Raw genomic sequence first — 5912 nt, forward strand, 5'->3', positions numbered from 1 at the left:
GTAGGGGAGGAGGGGTCAATAGAGATGTAATGGTACGCAGAGAAAATCCAAAATAATCATTTATATACAACATCTATGAGATCAATTTAAAGCAGTTCATAAACATATCATATAGTAAGAAATCACATGGGCATTTTAAAAAACTGTGAAAATATCTTAAATCTGTGATACTCTTTGTCTTACTTCTGCGCTAGGTGGTGTACCCTACAATCTGTAATCCCACGAGCTATATGGGATCTGCCATTAACTCAGCAGGCAAGCCTCCAACTTGCCAGTCGTCGCCAGCGTACAATAATAATCTATCCGTATCGGCAAATATGGTTTCAGGATAAGAGTTACTTGAACTCATGCCTTCTTCGGGTAACCACCTAACCCTCTTTATGCCCATTTTTAGTCCTTTAAACATGCATGCTCTAAAAATATACTCTGAAATCTTTAACTCTGTCATGGCATATACACATATATGGTATCGTCATACTATCGAATTGCAAGTCACATTCTCTAAGCCATTTATAGCAATTTATATCTCTATTTTCAAATCATGAAATTCAAGACCACCATTACAATAATTCGTTCAAGGAACTCATGCTTTAAAATTCATGCAAAACCATGCAAGCAATTCTCTTTATCAATAATTTAACAAAAAATGGTGGTCAAGTCCGAAGTCTCTATCTCATGCAATTCTTCTCTTTAAACATAGTTATCTCAAGACACCCTCTCAATAATTCTAAATCAATGTTTCAAATACTATGACATTGAGAAAACATCTTTCAAATCATAGACATGCATGTCAACTCTTTTCCAATAAAACCAAAATCTTTAATTTATCACAAGAGAGGGAGTCCATAATTTATGCTCTCAAACAATATTAAACCTCAAATTTTAAACATATACGTATACATGTAAATCAACATAGTGGGGAAGGCCTAAGGTACAAATCAACAATGCATTTAAACATTCATAATGCATAATAAAATCATGTATTTCAAAACTCCTTTCTAAAATCATGCTTGAAAATCTTTAAATCATGTTCTACTGTCTCCAAGCCCATGTAGTTTTTAGGATAAACCTCACGTACCTTAAATTATAAGATATGAAAGATGAAACCTAGATCTTGATAGATGAAATCCAGATCTTGATTTGTTTCTTGGAGATATTGAACTTAAGTCTTGATTTTCTTGAATTTCTTGTTCTTGGAGAAAACCCTAATTTGATCTTATTTTGAGAGTGAAGAGAAAGTTTTTGATGTTGTAAAACTGATAATGATTGATTCATAACACTTAAGGGGTGATTTAATTCTTGTGAAAGGTTTTTAGAGTAAGGGAAAGACCAAAATACCCCTACGAAATCACTTCCCAGTTGATAAAATTCTCGGCTGACGACCAAGGCTGACAAGCCATCAGATTTATGACAAGCCGTCAGCTTTTGTCGTCACCTGGGAGCTGAAATTGATGGGTTTTTGCCTAAGGATGACGACATATTTTGATAAGCCGTCAGATTTGTGACAAGCCATCAGAATTGTCATCACTCAGTTGTCAGGCTGATATGCTGGAGTAAAATAGGCATAACATTTTGCTCCAATATTGGATTTTGGTAAAATTGGTGGAGTTGGAAAGATTACTCAAATACCTTTCATTTGATATATAGTAGGCCACGAATTTCGTCATATACAAGGAGTTATGGCCTATTGAAGTTGACCCAAGTTTCGACGCTCACTAAAACTCGAACGATAGGAAAGCTTTCAACTAGTCCTTGAGTTAAGAGACCTCTATGATCTCGACTCATGCTCAACCAAATACACACACTACATAATTGATTAAAACACTATATGTACATTGAATTTATGACTTTTAGAATATCTACGCAAAGGAACGACGGTTTTTGTTTTAGCCCGAAATGTGGGGTGTTACATTAATTATAAATTCCTGGTACACTACTAAGAGATTTAGAGTTATAATTACCTTGTACATCTATTCGAAAACTAGAAATTATAGGTGAGAAAAAGTTGAATGAAAATACTGAGTGTCGCTCCATATTGTATGATGAAACACCATTCCTCACGCTATTATCAGAAAATAAAACAAAAAAAATAGATTTTTCATCTCAATAAAAGAGGAATAAAAGAGCATATTGAATCACCACTGAATAAACACCCAAGTAACCAAAAACCAAATCCTTGGAACCTTAAGAACCATACGGGTTACTTGTTTGTCGATAACAAAAGGTAGCCAATAGGAGGATGATATAGCTAATTAAATATAAAGGTATAACAGAGTAAAGTATAAATATAAGACTTAAATTGGCATTTTCATCCCTGGGATCAACCCACATATCCGGGTCCAACTCATTCGTCTTTTTCAGCAGATGTATTCATCTAAAGACCTCAAGTCGAGTCGGTTCACGACCCAAGTCCTTATCCTACAAAGAAAATGGTAAATAAGCATAATCAAGTAATATTTAATGAACTTTATATAAACTCATAAAGTAAAACCTAAGGTTACTACATACCATTTCTCGAACTATGACCCCGACACTCTTTACACCTCTGGTGTGCAATGAGCCACCTTTTAAACTGGAACTAGCTTTCTTACTTTCTCAGATAGTGCCTTATATTCAGGAGATTCCCAATAAATACACAAATTATCTTATACGGTTTTGAGAAGCCACTGTGCAATATTTCCTATACGTCTAACACGTTCAAGCCAATTGCGTAGCTTTGCACCAGCATTTCTCTAAAAATAGTGGATATAACTCTATTATGCTTTTTCAATCAAGTACACATTTCTGAAAATCAATTGAGTAGTGTAATATGATATATATATATATATATATATATACACGCATATACAAATATATATTACTATTAAAGTTAACCAAATAATGATTAAATCTAGTATACCTTGAACTCTTCAAACATTGCTTGTCTATGGTCTTCTGGAATCTCCGACCAACTGTGCCAAGGTTGTGAAAAAAGCCTCCTAACGCGCTCCCTTACTACCTTATTAACTTCTTTAGATACGGGATGCCACATGTAAAAGAACAAAATAAATATGTAAAGCACTTAACACTTATGTTGTTGCCGTTGTTGTTATCTAGTGAACAAATCCTCCTTTAATTTAACTGTCGACAAAAACGATCTAGTACATTAAAAAAATCCCTAGACAGCACTTACTGCAAAGTTGTACCTCATTTCACGTGACAGTACTGAAGTAACAAAATACATATGTAAGCATGAATATTTTAGTAATAAAAAATAAACTTATGAATTAAAAAATAAACTTACGTAGATATATCTGGATCGATAAAGACTACCAAGCCTGTCCTTATCTCCAGGAATGAGAACAATCAAATGTGCATCATATCATCTACTATAGGTATAGGTGGAGGTGCAGATCCAAATGCAGCCCAAGGTTCGTTAACTGGGGGTAGATGTTTGTACATCAGAGTCAAAGTTGTCTCTCAGCCACAATCCTGAGAGGTGGGGGGATGAATCGCGAGGGTATGGAGCACCAGATGATAATCTCAAAGTCCCTATATATTTGTAGGAGGCCTGAAAGTATGTGGAGCATAAGAAGTGCACACCTGTCCCTACTTTCTAGGACCATGATAATCTACAGGATTACTAGTGCCAAATGAGACATAAGACCTCTCTGATGAAGACGTGTGCATTTGTGGCTATGAAGAAAGTCGACCAGGAATATCATCAGGATTTATAAGCATCCTAGATTTCTTTTTAGCAATTGACTTCAAATTCTTATCAGGACGGGGCCGATCACTGCTGCCATCGGATGTCATCTGCATGCAAGTTTACAGTAAAACATATAAAAATCAATTTGTATTCTACGAGTGATGCTAGCATCCTATAAATATAACTTTTCAGAAGCTTACATCCAAGTAATTAAAAGGTAATTACATGTACAACAACTTGTACTTGAACAATTAGTATTATTGGAAATCTTGAACACTCAAACTCCCAAAGTTGGTTCATTTTTTTTTTTTGCTAATTTATATTCCAACGTTGCTATATTTGTATTTTACTTTGGTAATTCTTGATTTTCTTGTTGTGTATTTGAGCTTATTTTCCAGGTTTGTGACTTGGTAAATCTTTATTCTTAACTGTTTTAGAAGAGTGATAAGGTGGGGACTTGGCAAAGTGCTGGCTGAAACTGGATTAAATTTTGATGGTTTGATAAAATAGAGTTGTTGTGAGTGGTTTATCTAGATTCGCCCTATCGTTGCTCTTTGCAGCCCAACAATGACACTAGATTTTCTGAGCCAACAGTCGGCAAGGTTCTTCTCAAGGAAAGGAGCATGTATACAGAAGACCATGATTTTTGGCTTTGTGTTGTTCCCCTATTTTCTTTGTCATTTTTGTTCAACTTTTTCATTATCTTGGCACTGACATACCTAAACCGTAAGTCCCAGATTTTCTACACTATTTGAAGTTTTAGAACTGGCTTTTGGTTTTGAACAATTCTTGTAAGAAAAATGCAGCACTTGGAGATTCTAGATCAGTTATTTCAGATGATGGCAAAAGTAAGAAAAAGAAGCGAACACAATGGAGTTCAACATCTTCACTTCGATGACTGAAGGTCAAGACTTTTGTATTTTTCTAGTTCTCATGGTTATAGCTTTTATCTGTACAAAATGGTTTTCTTTTCAATAATTTTCTTATAGATCCGTAAACTATTACTCAAGTGCACAATTCTGGTGTTAGTTATACTCTGGTAGTTGTATCACCATGTATATGATCATAGCTTCATATTATGCATCAACGTTTAGACAATGTCATGATTTAGGAGACGTTAAATCCTTTCTTTACTCTTACCCTTTGTAAATATTCTAACTACTTGAATGATTATTACAGGTATAGTTATGGAGGCAAGGAACACTAACAACTCAAGTATTGAAGAAGCCAAGAAAAGCAGAATGGTGCTTCCTTTCCAGCCACTGTCCCTTACATTTAATCATATGAATGATTATGTTGATATGCCGGTTGTAAGTAACATTTCTTAATATTTGAACATTAACTTTGTTATGATTCAGTTCTTAACACTTTCATCTGAACCATCTGAACCAAATCCACTTTCCTCCAGTTGTAAGCTTAATCTAGATATGGACACGACAAGAAGGTTCATGACTACTCATTTACTAGTTTCAAAAAAGAAGGCTCATGACTACTCTATTTCTCTATCCACCTTTTCTCTTTCTGAAAAGTTTAGAAGGTTGGATGGTAGATACAGTTTGGAAAAAAGATGAGAGAAAGCAGAAGAAAATGAAAGGACCAGAGAAAATGGGGAAAAAGGAACAAATCTAGAGAGTGAGACTCATGTAAGGCCTGGAGAAGCATCACATGTCTAACTCTCGATCCAGTGTTCAACTCAAGGTTTGATTCCAAATGACAAAGAGTTGTAACATGATATCACAGATTACCTGCAGATCATTAATTGCTTGCTCCCTGGAGTTTTCTTTTGCCTAACAAGCACGTTTGATACATCCAAAGCACAACAGCCCCTACAAGAAACATAAGTAAAGAAAAATAGTGAAAATCTATTATATGATATAGTACCCAAAAAAGGCTCAACATGATGGATTCTAATAGCATGTGTGAAGTCAGAAGCAAGCATTCATGCTTAAATATAAGATAATTGAAGTTTAAAGAATGACACAGAATGCAAGCATTCAAACAATAGACTGTAATCTTTAACAGCACACTCTATATGATGGAGACCTAGTAAACACACTTAAGATGTACATGGTCATGCAAACAAAAGATGTTTCAAATCATCTAGCAGAATATTAATAAGCATAGCTTCCGTTAGCCTGATTGACAGGTTCTACTGCTTCCATTTTTTTAAGAAATTCTCCTGTCTAAAAGCTAAAGGCATATAGCTATTCATATTTACCACATC

The 5912-nt window shown here is 34.8% G+C and overlaps 1 long non-coding RNA gene across 2 annotated transcripts in view; it reads right to left on the reverse strand.

Annotated features, from left to right (window-relative positions):
• Window positions 1–2158: 2158 nt before the first annotated feature.
• LOC124885339 overlaps window positions 2159–5912 on the reverse strand; it is a 13290-nt gene continuing 9536 nt past the window's right edge. Inside the window, exons 2-5 of one of the 2 annotated variants that reach the window (XR_007057302.1) lie at window positions 5434–5514; window positions 2900–3795; window positions 2509–2732; window positions 2159–2418 (exon numbers count right to left, since the gene is read on the reverse strand). This is a non-coding gene — a long non-coding RNA (uncharacterized LOC124885339). The remainder of the gene's footprint in view (window positions 2419–2508; window positions 2733–2899; window positions 3796–5433; window positions 5515–5912) is intronic. The other variant, XR_007057301.1, reaches the window with a different exon arrangement.

The sequence above is a fragment of the Capsicum annuum genome, chromosome 6 (genome assembly GCF_002878395.1).
Source record: "Capsicum annuum cultivar UCD-10X-F1 chromosome 6, UCD10Xv1.1, whole genome shotgun sequence".
Classification (NCBI taxonomy): Eukaryota; Viridiplantae; Streptophyta; class Magnoliopsida; order Solanales; family Solanaceae; genus Capsicum; species Capsicum annuum.